The sequence below is a fragment of the Anser cygnoides genome, chromosome 3, assembly GCF_040182565.1.
Source record: "Anser cygnoides isolate HZ-2024a breed goose chromosome 3, Taihu_goose_T2T_genome, whole genome shotgun sequence".
NCBI lineage: Eukaryota > Metazoa > Chordata > Aves > Anseriformes > Anatidae > Anser > Anser cygnoides.
This window is the reverse complement of record NC_089875.1, coordinates 31,021,302-31,037,087: the sequence shown is the minus strand read 5'-3', so window position 1 is coordinate 31,037,087 and position 15,786 is coordinate 31,021,302. Positions and strand designations below refer to the sequence as shown.

Genomic DNA, 15,786 nt, shown 5'->3' with positions numbered 1-15,786 from the left:
CCCCACAGCCCCACTAAATACGCTCTTTTCAATTCTTGTGCCTTCTGCTGGGACCTCTTCTTCTAAGAACCTCCGGCCAAACCACCTGCTGTTTTTTTAATGAGATGTGTGGGGCATAAAGGACACAGCCTGGTCCCCACCACAGACGTAGCTCCTCACGTTGATGGCAGCGTGCTTTTGGTGCAAAACGATGAGAAGAGCCCGAGCATTAGAGCTGTTGTTCCTCCTGGCTCAGAGATTCACTGGAGAAAGCTAAGTCCCTTGCTTTCCTAGATCGGAGAGGCTTGGCTCGGTTCCAGAGAGATTAAAGGTGCTGAGCTGGGAGGGAGGGGAGGATCAGATCCTGTCATTAATAAAGGACTGGTTGCAAGTCTGCGGAAGGAGTCTATTCCATTATTGAGATATCTCCCTTCCCTCTGGGAAGCATTGACCTGGAGGAAGGGTCTGAGTTCCGCGTAATTCTTCAGGCAGGTCATTAAGCAGGAGACTGGTGGAGGAAGCAATTTCTTCAATCTCTTCTTCCTGCTCCTGTCTCCGCAGGCCTCTTGCGCCGTGAAACAGAAGTGTTACCTGTGCACAACCCTTACTGATTGCCAAATGTTGGGAAAGCTGTGACTTCAGAACCGGTACGAAAAGGCCACTGAGCTGCTAAAATCCCACGGCACCCAAGCCGCAGCAGCCAGCTTGCTCCCTGCACCTCCTTCCGCTGCCGCAACGAAAAGTGAGCAGCCCCGAAGTCGGTGCGTGCAACTCGGAGCAATTGAAATTGCACAGGGCCTGCTTCCAAGCCTGCCATTGTGCAAGTCTGGGAAAGGCACCAACTCTCCCCGTGTCCCCGACCCGCCCCCCCACGTGAAACAAAACACCCATCAAGCAGCAGGCTGGCTTGTCCGAATCAATTAATAGCTGTCAAACGATTTCGGTTCCACACAGGTCTGTCAAAGCCATTATCAGGAGTTTGACACTGGCTATCACCCACTCCTTCAGAAAGAAAGGGTAAAGAGAGGCAACATCAGGCAACTGCAGAATGACCTAGCCTCAGAGAAGGATTTGACATCGTGCAGATATTTAACAGTAACATCTATCCAGCAGGACTGACGTTCACTAGACTGGAACCAGGCAGTCTGGTGTTTCGTAGTCGCCCTCTTAGCTCCTAAGGCTCAGAGCCTTGAAAGATTTAAGCATCTAAAAAATGTCAGCTGCCTGAAACCTAACTACCTTTGCAAAGCAGGGCCTCAGGATAAGCCTGCTAACCAGCAGAGCCTAACTTTATGCCACGGGGAATGCCAGCCCTGATGTCTCACCTGATACCTGGGGGGAAGCAGCCGAGGATTCAGAACCCACCTGGTTAATGAAAGCAGCATGGTATCTTGCTTCTTAATAGGGAGCTATAATCAATGTTAATCTTTTGGGTGTGCTACTAAATACCCAAAGGGGATGTTTGTTTTGCAATTTCCCTCTTCCCTAATGGCAGCTTTTCCCTGCCCTGCACAATCAGTCACCCTGCAGTTCGCAGCTATAAATATTTTTGCTTGCTTGATAGCTGTAGTGTTTCAGTGTCTTCCACCTCAAGCTTCACCTCATCCATTATCCAGGGCTCCCTCGTGACAGAGCTCCTGAGCTGACCTTCTCCTGTTAAGGTGCACGGGCTGTTAGCATTGTGCAGGCTTCGCTTCAAGCTCTGGATGCCAAGCTGATCCATAGCAGGCACCTGAGGGAGTGGTATCAAAGGAGAGCAAGCTCCTGCCTTGGGCAACTCGGAGAAGATGCGAGCCGTTTGCCTGAACCACCAGAGACAGCAGAGATGTCCATCTCTGGGGAAGATGGATGAGACAAGGAGGCAGGATAGACTGAAGAGGGGCACAGAGAAGGAAAAGGACAGGAGGGGTAGCCGTGAGAAGGGAGGGCGGAAGCATGGGGTGGGGGAAAGGTGAAGCAAGCAAGCAGTGGGAGAGAGGCATGGTGCCTAGGGAGGAATAGGGTTTGAAATAAAGGAGCAGGGTGCCTGACAGTGGGCATGGCTTAAGGGCAGGGACGAAGGCTAGCTGAGGCGAGGAGACAGCGTACATGGAAGAGCGGAGATTAAATGGAATAAAATGAACACAGTTGTGGGTATGGATGGAAAAATCTAACCGCAGATACACTGAAGTTCCAGCTATGGAAGCAGTTTTGGAGTTGCCATACAGTGGACTTAGCAAGGGCCAAATAAAATTCCAACTGCCTTTTTTGGGGGGCTCAAGAAATGTCTTAACGTGATGTCTGTGACTGCAGAGGATTAAACCTCATCACCCAGAGATTCTTCTCAGGCGTAAAGCTTGGGAGGCTCGGGGATTGTTGATGAGTAAACAGCAGAAGAAGATAGCATTAGGATTTATGGGGAGAGAGGAGCAGGAAGGGTCTGCAGAGAATAAGAATGGATTAAAGGAAAAGGACTTTTGTGCTAGCATTGTTCCTAGCTTCTTGGGTGACTGTGTGCAAGTGCCCTAAATGAAGCTGGCTTTGCTGCAGGCTTTCCAGCTAATGTCATTTTAATTTCTGACATGTCACTAATGGGGAAATATTTAACATGTATTTATTCAACATCACTAAAAATACTCCGGCAGTCATGGGGGAAGGAGGATAGGGTGATCAATGGGGGAGGTGGGGAGAGGACCTGCGCTTCTGTAGGGACTCAGATGTGGTGCTTGCAAATGGGGTTTGGAAAGCATCTCTCCCAGAAACCTCTGCCATGAAAACCTGCTGTCAAGTGTCACACCGGCTCAGGGAGGGAAGTAGCTCTGTACCTGTCAGATTCTCATTAGAAACAAATACTGTTTCCCTGGTAATGAAGGAAAGGCTTAATCCATTTTCATTCCAGGTGAGCATGTTCAGTATGTTCAGCGGGGTGAGTCCCTTCGCCACTGTTAATACTCGCTGTGTTAGCAGTGGGCGGTAATCCGGCACGTCTCGATGTGTTTCACAAAGTCTGCAGCAAGTATGGGGCAGTAGGTCAGCTGGGAGATAGCTAGGGACATCACACTCTTCCCCCTTCTCCGGCATGGTGCAAAGCCAGGTTGCTGGCTCCTGTCTCATGCTCCTCCCTCGTTTCTGCACGGGGAGCCTTGGACCTACAAGGAGGGGTGGCTGCATCTCGCCCCAAGGCTGGGCAGCGTGCTGGGCAGGGGACGTGGCACCCTGCCCCCCCTTGGTAAACCTGCCCCTGCCTTCCCTGAGTGCTGGGAAGAGGATTTAATCCTTCCCGGGCTGCAGTGACCATGAGGTCCTGACTCCTCCAGCCACTGGACTTTTGGTCAGTAAATCACAAAGACCTCAACAGCAGTAAGAAGCTGGTTTGCCCGCAGTATGCAGCTCTGTCCCTGTGCTTGCTCATTAGAGATGGGCTTGCATAAAATGCTAAGGTTCAAGCCTCCAAGAGCACCAACAGAGTTCGGATCCAGATGAGACAGTGCTTGGATGCTTTGGTGATTGACACCTTAGAAATTACACAGATAGACGGAGCACAGTGGAAATTGATGGGACTTTGCAGCTTTGGCTCTTCTCTGCTAGTTATAATTATTTAAGATGATGTTTCACATCGCATTCAGACTCCTGTGCAGATAGCAGCGGCAGAGAACAAGAGATCTCAGCCACCTAGGAGAGGATTATGTGGATATGACAATGTTCAAACCCACTGGGCTCTGCCACGCTGCATTATTTAAGCCCAGTAACCAAATTTAGTAACCAGCCCCTGAGGCGCTGAGAGAAAAACACAGAGCTCCCTTCCCTCACAGCCCTCTCAGCTTCCTCCCTTAAAGGAGCCATCCTTTAAGGCTTTTCCCTTCCTCTCGCGGCCCCACCAGCCAGGCCTGATTTCCCAGTGCCGGGAACAGCCGAGTCCTTTGCACGGGTGTAACGCCTGGCCCGGGTACCCGCTGTCACGCGCACTGCGAAGCCACAGGAGTCCAGTGTGGAGTTACCCCGACGGGAAACAAGATCAACCCAAGCTCCAGGCCTTCGGGATGCAGGGCACAAAAGCTGCAGCTGTACAGGGGAGCATGAGCTCAGGTGCAGGCAGGACACCCCTACGGACAGCCTGCCTGGACCACGGGCTGCTTCCCAGCCGTATAGCTCTGCCCCGACCACCCGTGTGTGCTGAGGGCGTTAGTGCCGCCCTCTCTGCCCAGACCACGTGAAGCTTTCCAGGCTCTCGCCTTCCTGGGAGCTTTGCAGCTCCAGCTAAACCCGTGCCAGCATGCGCCTGCTGGTAAAGTATGTGGGGAGAAGCACTTCTGGACACACCGACAGGCTCAGGCTTGTGCTCGGCTGAGCTCGCTCCTTGCCTCCCTCGCCCACCAACGCTGCAGCGGGCGCGAAGAGGTGGGCCCGCCTCTAACTCCCCCAGGTCTGGCCTGCCCGCAGCGGCAGGGCTTCGTCACTGCTCCACAATGTCACAGCGCCAAATGACGGTGATCATTAACCAATTTTTGAAAGCACTGAGGCAAAGGGAGCCTGGGAAGCTTGGGCAGATCCTCTTCAAAGGCCTCTCACCTGGCCTGTGCTCGGTGACCAGGCGCCAAGCCACAGCAGGCCCTTGCCTCCCCGGTAGGACAGGAGCGCCCACGTCCCCGTACGTGACCAAGCTCTCCAAAGCGATCTGTGGGAAGGAGAGGTGGAACGAGGTGAATATTTAACCAGCACTGTGTCAAGTGCAAACACATGTCCGCCGTGTTGTTTTATCATCACGGGGCATTGGTCTCGTACAGGCATTTGAGGCAACATTACTCCCCGTGGATTCTGGCAGAGCTGGCTCGGGACACCCAGCGTTTACCTCAGCATGCGAAGAGGTCATTTCAGTAAAAGCCAAGCTCGGCCTCAGGGAGCCACGAAATAGTGCTGAGACCTGCTGGTACTGTAGGTGACTCCCGACACCGTGGTTATTAACTGCAAGGCGTGCCCTCTCCCAGGCGGCGATCGGACGCCACCGCCTCTTAAAACTGTCTGCCGTCGTCTCTTAGATCCCTCCCTGGCCTTCAGCCCAATGCCCTGGAGGCAGCGAGATGGAGACTGCTGTTTACAAACACAGCCTTTTAAAACCTTGTGTGGAATGAGAAAAAGGAGCAAACCCTGCTGAAGTGCCCTGGGAGGAGCAGATCTAATCAGAGCTTGCTGGAACATCTTCCCAAGCCTCTCCTGGCATGGATGAGCCACGGCTGAGCTGCTGGGATGAGGAGCAGTGGCCGGCCAGCAGCTACAATCGTGAAGGCCAGACCTGCAAGAAAAGAGAGACTTTGGGGCTGCATGGATGTACCAGCCAGCCCACAGGCCTCGTGGACTTCTTGTTCCACTCCCAGATGCTTAGCTGTGGGTATTCAGGATTGGTCAGGCTTTTTAACTTTGTTGTTGCTGTCGTTCTTGTTTTTTTGTTTTTGTTTTTGTTTTTGTTTTTCGCAATGCTTAGTCCCGCCATGCCAACCAAACTGCAAGATGTCTGTCTTTTTATTTATCGCATACCTAGAGTGCCACGACGAATACGGCCCATTGCACCAGTTTGCCTGCGCTGCCCCTACCCCACAGTGATTTTATCTGGAAACCACAGTCTCCTTCCCAGTATTCCTGGTGTGCCAGTGGCCACCAGAGCCGACACCAGCGCTGGCCTCCGATAGATGGTGCCGGCAAGTGGGCGAAGCTCAGCGTGAGCCAACCTCGTCCCGTCAGCTCTCCCCTCCTCTGCACAGGCCTCCACCAAGGGGCTGAGGGGCTGTGCCAGCGAGGACAGCGGCTGTGCCAGAGGCACGGGTCCTTGGGGAGCCGTCCTCATCCCACACAGCTCCCCCGGGGCGCTGTCAGCTGCTGGGCGTGACGCCCCAGCACGGGGCGATGTTCTGTGAAGGCCATTTACTAGAATCCTTTCTGAGGTCTTGTCTCCCGGGGGGAAATTCCCCAGCACCGCTGTTGTGGGATAAGCTATTCTGCAATAACTTTTAAAATAGCTGCCCATGGGGACGCGGTAGGCTGGAAAAAAAACAGTCATTTTATTCTGGTGTGATCACTCCATTTCGTGAGCCAGGCTCTTTGCCCTCCCTCCCTCCCTCCCTTGCACTGGAAATCGGCATGCTCGACTCCGCTGCCAGCGCTTTGCAGGCAAGGGTTTGAGGGCCGTGGTGGCCTGGCTGTGCGGGCTGCTGTCCTCTCCTCGCTGCTTCCAAACGAGCGATACGCTGTGCAAACGTGCAGAGCTCGCGTGCCCCCCGCTCCTGGGACGGGATGCGAATCCTCAGCCCTCCCGAGGGACCCGCGTGGAAGCCAAGCTGTGAAAACACAAATAACGGCCCTGGTGAGAGCACGGCAAAGCCTTCCAGCGGCTGTGACTAACACCAAACCGCTTGGTACAGGGCTCCCTGCCTCTGCCGCTCTCGGGGAGCCTCAGAAAGGGCATCGCTGGAATCCCTGCCCGGGGAAGGGGAGCGCGGAGGAGATTTGGGCGCCCAGCCTGGGATTTCCGACGGCTGCCACGGCAGGCAGACGGGGGCCACGTGCAGCAGCGCCGAGAGCAACTCGCAGGAAGGGCAAGGCGTGAGATTGTTTGTGTGAAGCGTATACACCGGGGCTGGCTGGGGGCAGCCCAGACCTCTCTGTTTTCCCGGATCTGGAAGCGAGGCCCGGCCTGCCCGCCGCCCAGCCCTCTCGTGTGCTAGCAGGGATGCGTCTGCAGCAGCCAGCAGGCAGGCGGAGGAGGTTTCTGGGATGGGCTGCTTGGCAGGGAGGGAAGGGGCGAGTGCGTGTGGAAGAGGACAGATAAACCAGCAGCGCTCCTCAGCTGCGGTGCAGAAGCAGGCCTCAGGTTTCCTCCCGGGGCTCGAACTTAGCGTGACGGAGCCCTTATCAGCCGCGCAAAAGCACAGGGCACAGAGCCGCCCCTGCCCGCTGCACCGGGCCCGTCCTGGGGCTGTGGGCTCCACGCGGGCTCTGCCCCGGCCTGGCACAGCCGCAGCCTCCCTCGGGGCTGAGCTGCTCGAAAGCCGCAGGAGACACGTGCAGGTGGCAGAACAAGGAGGCACAAGCTGCTGTCTGGCACCGGCGGGATGAGGCCCCGGGGCACCCTGCCTTGGGGCTAGGAATCTGCTGGCCACCCGCATGCGGAAGCAGGCTCAGGAGAGACGCCACGTGCAGGGGCGCTGAGCTCTGCCCTGCGTCCCCAGCCCCACAAAGCGGGTGCCGCCGGTGTGGGATCTTTCCCATCAGATGAGCACCGGGGCGAGGCCAAGGCCCATCGGTGGGTTCTCTCCCCGGCAGGACCATCCTCCCTACAGCTCTGGTAGGACTTGAAAGCGGCCTGCCCTGCAAACCGTGGCCCCGCTATCGTTTGCACTGAAGTCCAAAAGCGTGAAGAAGATGAGTCCTCTTGTTCTTGTTTCTTTTTTTCCGGGCAGTCAATAGCTAACCTCCGGGATCCGGCTGCTTACGAGGCACGGAGAGAGTTTCTAAAAGACGGCGATAAAGAGTACGTGGGTGCCGGGGGAGGAGGAAGGCGGGGAGGGGGAGAGGAGGGATACGTATGTCACAGCTTACCTCAGAGCCAGAATTAGAAGCTGGGTTAAAAAAAAATAAAATCACAGCAGGAAATAATGTGTGGCTTAAAATAGCAACATCAAATGGGAGCGAGAATGGGGAGTGGGTGGCATTTGAGGTTGCTGCTCTGTTCCTCCCTCAATGGCAGGGTGATTAATATGTCTACGCTCCTTGTGTTTATGTAACAAAGGGCACCAAAGGCCAAAGCTGTATTTTCACTAACACTGCAGGGGAGTCTGTGAATCTTTTCTTCCACCCATAGCATTAAGTGGGAGGATCTGCACTTGCACTTCCTGCCCCAGAAACAAACAGAAAAAAAAATTATCCACGCCGCACCAGTGCACACGCAGTTACGTTTCCGTGGCTTGGCAGGGTGGAACAGAGACCCTGCAAGGCTTTGAAGGTTCGTCCGCCTTTCATTGCTCCCCACAGCAAAAGCCCGTTCCCGGCACACCTGTAACCGTGGCCGGCTCGTCTCTGGCTGGAGGCTGCGCTGTAATAGCAGGTAAGGTAGCACTGCGTGTTACTACACATTTCCGTGCTCGCTCTGTGCATTCGTAATGAATCATAGATCTCTGAGATGGGTCATGCAGTCTGCCTCCTTGCCAGCACAGGACCGTTCCCAGCCACGTACTTAATCCCTCACGTTTCTCTTGGGAGACCGTGATTGAGACTGATCAGTCTTTCTTTCTCCCTACGTACCGTGTGTCCTGAGAACCGCAATGAAGACTGGAAAGCACTCGCAGTTTTGGTCAGGAAGAAATATTTCTTTTGGGTGCATCAGGAAACAGTCAGCCCCCCACATCACTGGTAACCCCAAAAAAGCAGAGCCAGGTGAGGCATGGCACTTGTTTTTTAGGCTGCTGTGATCTCCTCTGGACTCATAAGCAGAACAACCCTGCTCTGCGCTTGCAGAGAAAGGTGGGAGAGTGTGCAGTGAGCCCCCGGGGTGCAGGAGGCTCGCCCCTCGGTGGGACACACTCGGTACCTCCAACTCATCGGAAAGGCAGCGCGGGGCTGCAGCTCAGCCCTCTGCGTGCCCGGTCCCCGCAGAGCACAAAGCCGAGAGCGGGGCCTCCCTTCGCCTGCGAGCAAAACGCACCAGCCCGCAGCCCTGCGCAGGCACTCCTGCCAAAATACCTGCTTAGAGGCGCATAGCACAAGGGTAGATCCGTCGTGTGCTAAAAACCTGCTGCCCAGACCTGATTCTCTGGCACTCCGACATCAGCGAGTGTCTCTGACATCGGCCGGGACGTGCTGCTGTCGGAGGAAGGGGAATCAGGCCCGGCTCTGATGCACATCTTCCCACAGGCAGGCAGGGCAGCACGCTTTGTTTAAACACGGCCTGCTGGTGGCTGCAGACAGGGATCACTCCCAGCGACTCAATCAACATGCATAATATCCTGCGAGTTAGCTCCAGCCGTGGTAAATATCTCCACCATGCTTTCCCTCCAAGCAAATATAGTACCTGCATGGAAGAAATTCCTCAAGACGTTTCCTGTCTGGAGCCGAAGCCTGCCAGGGACCGAATTTCCTGTGAGGCTAGAGCTGGGAATGCAAAGCAAAGAAGCTAACAAGAAAACGCGATGATACACATTTGGACCTGCTCTACAAAGATCCTCTTCAGCAAACATGTTTCCCCCCCTGTTTAAATAAAAAGAAAGCGGCCGGATTTGCAAATAACGGCGGGGCTATTTTTCATTAGTAATTCTTATTTTTACCTCACTGCTTCTCTTTCTGCCTGTTTTTTCCAGCTGCGATTCTGTGACTTACACATCCTGAAAATGAAAGGGGTTGTTTTTGCCAACAGCAAAGTGCTATGCGTCCTTTCAACCATCTGGAAATAGATTTTTTATTCTTCCCCTCTCCCAGCCACACACGCACGTGCACACACACAACCGAGCCTTTGTCTCTCGGAAATCATTTCCCGCACCAGAGCTGACGGTCACGAAAAGAATTCAGTCCACAAGTTCCACAGGCATTACAGGGCCGAGGCAGAACAAACAGGGGGACTTCCCGGGCACTTGTTCTTATCCAAACTGCCACCTCACGAGCAAGAGAGGAATGCAGCGGAGCATGCGGGTCGGTGGCTGGAGATCAGGAGAGGTAAAGACTCCCGAGTCGTTTGGTTTGGTTTGGTGTTGTCCTGGCTCTGCCACAAATCTCCTTTGTCACTAAAAGCAAGTTGCCTACTCGCTCAGTGCCTCAGCTCCCCCGGCTGTAAATAGGGATGTGGATCCTGCCTAACCCCGGGAGATGATCAGTGCGTCCATGTCCGTAACGTGAGCTGATGTCCAGAGATGAAAGAAGTAATCTGAAGTGAACATTACCGTGATAGCTCTGTGCTGAGACTAATAGAGTCAAGCAGGACAGTCTGGGAGCCAGAGACAAGACTTGATCATCTCTTGCCCAGAGGCACATGTTAAGTGAGCTGTGTCACCACGCTCTCCAGATGACTGCAGGTCTGCAAGAGGAGACAAAGAAGATCCAGAGCCGTACCGACTGGTACAAACACGCTCACGGTGTCCAGCTGAGAATGAGTAACAGCTGCTTGCTCATCACCCTGATTTCTGTCACTACTAGTGTTTCTGAATGCTGAAGTGTCCCAGCGCTCTGACTCAGGGCTGTGAGTCACAGGCTGCGTGTCTCTACCACATGGAATCACTCACTTGCTCTCTCAGATGAGATTGCAGAAATCACAGATCATCTTGGGTCTCCTGCAGTGGTAAGCCTGAACAATACAGGCAGATATTTACAAACACATTCAGGAAAGATTCATCCTTTCTCCACTGACTGTCTGTCAAGGATTCATGTTAGAGATCGCTTTCACACCCACATCAAAAGAACGAGACAAAATGTAGAAGTCTTATTTTCCTTACACAGACATTTAATTCCTATACACCCAAAGCTCTAGGAAATCCGGACTAGACAAGTCGCGGTACAGGTAGCACTCGGCCTGTCGCCTCCCCTGCTTTTACCGGTCCCCTCGCTAGCCCTGAGGTGCCTCCAGCGGGACAACGCGCTCCTTCTTGGCCCCTGATCGCCTCCTCCTTGCCCGTGCTCTCCGGCCTGCCTGGTAAGGAAGCCGCGGTGCAGGGACGCAGCGCTAATCTCAGTGCCAGGCTGCAGCAAGACCCCTGAGAGGACACCAGCTACTCCCGAGGCGCCCTCACAGCGGCGAGACCTGCGTTGACTCCCTCCAACGCAGCAGCTTTCCCTTCCGCAGGCTGCTCCGGCGACCGGCCCCGCGTCCAGATCCCGCATCCAGCCTGCGTACACCCTCTGTTGACACAGGTGCGGCCGGCACGGGCGCCGCTTCCTCGGGAGGTGAGGCGGCGGGGGCTCGCCCCAGCGCCGAGGTGCAAAGCCCCGAGTGATCTCACCGGCGGGGAACCTCCCGCGCTGCCTGCCCCTCCGGCACCGCGCTGACAAGAGGGGGGTTGCTGACGCTCACCAGCCTGCCCCTCCGGTGGCAGCGCGGTTTGTGTTGGCAAAAGCATGTTTCTGTTGGCACGGGCCCCCTCCCTGCATTGATTAAGTCACGCCTGTTTTGTTTTTTGTAGGGGCAAATCTCTCCGCAGCAAGGCGTTTTGCTGGTGTGAGGATGTGGCAAGGAATCACTCCCGCTGCTTACAGTGCTTACAGTCGGCCCGGATCCTGCTCCCAAACCCAGATAAAAGCCTGCGGCAGCCTCGCCGAGAGCTTTCTGTTTGCCGAGACAGGGCGAGTGCTCTTGTGAGCCTGAACGAATGCAGACAAACTCCGAGAGCCGTAATAGGAAAGCAAACACAATGCTCCGAGCACAGGGACTCCCGGCTGATAGGAAGTGACTTCAGCACGCCAATTCCTCTATTCCCGTAACTCTCTGTGGCCTTGCCAATAATCCTTATCGTCCTTGCTGAGAAAGGAGTGCCTTTGCTAACTGATTACATCCTCTTTTCCTTACTGTGGTCAGCCGGTCGCTGCATGCCAGAAGCAGCTGGCATGATTGATAGATAAGCACATGTCTCCGTGCATTTTCCTCTGTCTGCTGTAACCACATCCAGCTCTGCAGCAGCTCTGGAAAGGAGCGCAACGACACGGAGCGGTTTGGTCACCGATACTAGTTTTCTAGAAACACTGACCCAGCGAATCTCAACTTCTCTCCAGCCTTCCATGCGGGGTGGTCACAGCCGTCCCTACCACCCGCGACCAGAGCACAGCCCAGCGAGCCCTGCAGACGAGGCAGGGCCGAGAGGTGCAGGGCTCAAAGGGACCCCGAGACACCACCTCCCAGCCACTGCCCTGCGCTGAGGCCGCGCTGGGTCTCACAGCGCGCCGCAAGACTAGCCAAAAAACCTTCCTGAACCAGAGCCTGTCCAGAGCGGGGATGAGTGCAGCTGTTGTGGAATTTCTGCCGGTTTGATCAAAGCTCTGTGCACCCTGCCTCACTTCAGCATTTTTTGTTAGCTTGGAGGTATTCTTCGAATGCAGTGGCACAGTTCAGTGAAGTGATAAAACGCTTCAGGATCACCTCTGCTCCACGCACGTCAGCCTCTTTTAAGCAGCACATCATGACAAGAGGCTTCTCGTGCCAAATTCCTCTTCGCTTTGAGTCACAGGAGTGACATCAGAGAAGGAGTTAGCCCGGCTTGCTAAGTGACTAGAAGGGGGCCAGTCGTATTTGTTTTTTTCTGTACTAGTTCCTGGAATCTGGTTTGCAGACGCAGCCCTTCCCTTGCTGTAAGCTCACGCAGTGAAGTGGGCAGGGATGCACAGACAGCATCTTCCTTGACCTTTCTGGGGCTGAGATGACTTGTTGCTTTTTGAAGACTTCTGAGAAGCTCCCCCCAGCCTCTGTCCCTCCGTCCCCTGTGCTGCATCTGCAGCGTCCAACCACAGTCCCTGCGGAGGGCAGCGTGGCTCGCGCAGTGACGACGCTGTGCTCTTAATTTGTTCCAGCCTGTTTCACGCTGACATTTTAGCACTGACGTCATCAGCTGCTGAAATTTCATTGCTGCTGCTAAGAATAACAGCCCTTCTCGTCCCCCACCTTGCACCAAATAGTTATTTATTAATACAGGAGGGATGCAGGCTTATCTCTTCTGACACAAATCGGGTTCTGGTGGTTAAAAGAAGGAAGAACAAAGCACCGAAGACGCCTGCATGTTCTGTCAGGCTGGGACAAAAGGGGGGAAAAAAAGCATGTTTTTAAAAGGTAAGAGCCCTTCAAAAACCTAATGGGAAACGTTCAGACTGATTTGTTTTAAGTCTTCCTTACTGGATAGTCTTAGGCGCTATGCATTGCTTTAACAGCCTAGGCTATAGTCCACCCCAGAAGTCACACACAATGCCCTTTCCAAATTCTCCAAGGCTTTGTACCTTGAATATTTACTTACAGTGGTGCAGCGTGGGCACGAAACACTGCCAGATCAGAATTCCCCATTGACTTTGGGGCCTGAACCAAATCCCATTGATTTCCGTGGGAGGATTTCCATTAACTGGAACGGGCATTGAGTCAAACCAAAATTGGCAGTGCTTTGCACCCATTTGGCATAGTGCAGTTGTCTGCATAAGGTGGAGAATTAGGTCCAAAGACACCGAGCAATGCTTTAATTAAGCATTACTGAGGAGAGGGAGAGAGCTTTTCCATCATTAAGCTGATAAACTGAATTTGTTCCATACTTTAAATGGCGAAGGGTCAAGATTTTCAGACGCTTGGTCTGAAGATGAAGCCGGGCGCTTAGAGGGCTTCCAAAAAGACCTGTCCAAAGGAGCTCAGGCAGGTGTGGAGCAGGGGCTGACCCCTGCGGCGGCCACACGAAGCGGGGCAGCAGCTCCCGCGCCACCGGGGGACCTTGTAGGGGCAGCGACTCCTCGGTCCTCCCTTGCGGTCAGGTAACAAAGGCCCAAAAAACCCGACACACAGAGGTCCTGGAAATGTTATTTTCAGGCCGCGCTGGGGAAGTGGGCAGCTGACAGGGCTTCCGTTGCAGAAGCAGACCTGAACCTAGACGGAACAGCATCCGGCCGAGGACAAAACTCTCCAAACGTCTTTGTTACGGCTTCCCCATCGGCCCCGAGGTCTCCGGCATCATTTCCTACGTTGCTGCTGACCCTCCTGGGGCACCCTCCTGCCCTGCCCGATCTTCGGGATCCGCTGGGCTCTTTGCCTCAGCGCGTCCCGGCGGTGAGACCCGGGGGGGCTTTTCAGGAGCCGGCCCTTCCGAGCGATGCTGCGGTTGCTTGGCGGGAGCGTTCCGCCGGGCTGTTAGCTTCCACCTGGCCTCGAGCACTGGGCTGAGCCTTGCTGGAGAGCGCGGGGAGGCTGGTGGCGAGCCGCGAGAGCCAGGCTTCGCTTAGAAGTCCTGGGGGCTGCGGGAGACGAGCGCAGCGCCTCCGCACGGACTGCAAGCCTTCCCCGCGGGATGCTTCGCAGGGGCAGCGTCCCAGCCCCTGCCTGACCTCCCCGCACCCCCAGCTTTATTTCGAGCACCACGGAAACGGCTGCAGGTCAGCCGCCTGCCGCTGGGGGAGCCCAGGGCAGGGCACGGGGCCGTGCGGGACGGGGCCGTGCCCCTGCGGGCCCCCCCCGGGAGCAGCCCCGGGGGCACCAGGGGCCTGCGGCCGCCGCCCCCTCAGGCCCCGCTCGGCCCCGCCCCTTCTGGGAAGCGCCGCTCCCGCCGCGCGGAGCAGCCAATCGGCGGCCGGGTATTTGCATATTGCGCGCGGGCGCTGCCGGGCCGCCGGGAGCTCGCCTGCCCGCTGCGGGAGCCGCGCTGCGGGGCCGGGGCCGGGCGGGCAGCGGCTGGGGCACGGCTCGGCACGGCTCGGTTCGGCACAGCACGGCCTGGTCCGGCACGGCGGTGCTCGCCCTGACCTGGCGGAAATTAGTGCCCCTGACTTTATATATGCCAGCCGTTGCGGTTGCTAGATGCCCGGATGACCCTCAGTGGTCTGGGGTGCAGGCTTCAAACCTGTAGCTGTCTAGCGACAGAGTGGTTCAATTCCACCTTTCGGGCGAGGGGTACAGCAGGCGCCCTTATCCCCTGGGCTGATGGAAGAGCAGAGAACAGCACTTTTCCATCCGGCGGGGGAAACTGTGCCCATGGGGTGCTCTATTCAGACACCTGGGCACAGCAAGTTTTCCCCTTTTGCTGCTTTCCCCCAAGCCCTGCACTCTGTCGTTGACCATCCCCTCAGAGAAGACCCGTGCTGGACAGATGAAGTAGCCCAGCTGAAGCAAGCAAAGTCTCCCAAGGGTGCCTGGGTGACAACTCAGTTTTTAATTAGATTCTGCTAAGCAGTTCTCTTTATACGGTGCCACACATCCTACAAGAACAGAAAAGAAGTAAATAACAGAAGCCATTCTCTAGATCCGCTCCATATTGACTGTAACCCATCTCCCGCCCACGCTACAACAAAGATGCTTCACTTCAGCAGCAAGCATGGGTGCTAATAATGTCACCCAGCCCCATGAAAAATAAAGGTTAGCGTGAAGCTAGGAAACATATTCTTCAAGCAGAAGGCATTTATTCTGTGATATCCTATCGCAACAACTCCAACAGATGCTTCGCAGAGCCTCCAGTTAGGATGAGACCCCCAAAGCAACCCCGCCCCAGGGGATGGCGAGGATTCAGAGCGTGTTTCCTCCTCATCCCCCAGTCGCACAGGCAGGACGGGGGCTCGGGCGGAAGAAATGCAACGCTAATCGTCAGCTCTCTGGCATTCCTGGGAGCATTCGGGGCCGAGAAGTGTCATCCGGAGCTAAGTAGGGAAGCACCTCTGAGGACCTAAGCCTGGATGACTGTGCTTCCTTTGCACGAAATGACTCACTCCAGCTGAAAGCCTGGGAGGAGAAGGGAAGGGCGCGAAGGGCCCCGCTGCCACTCCTGCTTGGCTGCGATTGCGTCCAACCTGCCTGGCATCGAGTCAAGCAGGAACGAGTGGCCGTGGTGAACACACTGGCCGGTGATGGGCAATCTGATAAAAATAACTAAATAAAATAAAATAATTAAAAATAAAATAAAATAAAATAAATAATATAAAGCAAAATCGAACAAAATAAAATAAGACAAAGCAAAACAAAACCAACCCAAACCAAATAAAACAACGCCAACCCCCTCTGCATCCCGCATGCCACATGCCCGCTGTCTTTACGGCCTCGCAGGAGATGCGCCCGGCGCAGCTGGGAGCGCCGCGGGCCCCAGATGGCTATCTGCTCCCGGCCGCCGGCCCGCCTCCTCTGCCCGTAACAAA

The 15,786-nt window shown here is 55.3% G+C and overlaps 1 long non-coding RNA gene and 1 other non-coding gene across 2 annotated transcripts; one reads left to right on the top strand and one right to left on the bottom strand.

Annotated features, from left to right (window-relative positions):
* Positions 1-5,919: 5,919 nt before the first annotated feature.
* LOC136790363 (uncharacterized) lies at positions 5,920-7,674 on the bottom strand. Its single transcript, XR_010830187.1, has 2 exons — positions 7,549-7,674; positions 5,920-7,460 (listed from the first exon to the last, which is right to left on the bottom strand). It is a non-coding gene; the product is annotated as an uncharacterized lncRNA (long non-coding RNA).
* A 6,789-nt stretch (positions 7,675-14,463) lies between these two features.
* Positions 14,464-14,550, top strand: TRNASTOP-UCA (transfer RNA opal suppressor (anticodon UCA)). Its single transcript has one exon. It is a non-coding gene; the product is annotated as a tRNA-Sec (tRNA).
* Positions 14,551-15,786: the final 1,236 nt, after the last annotated feature.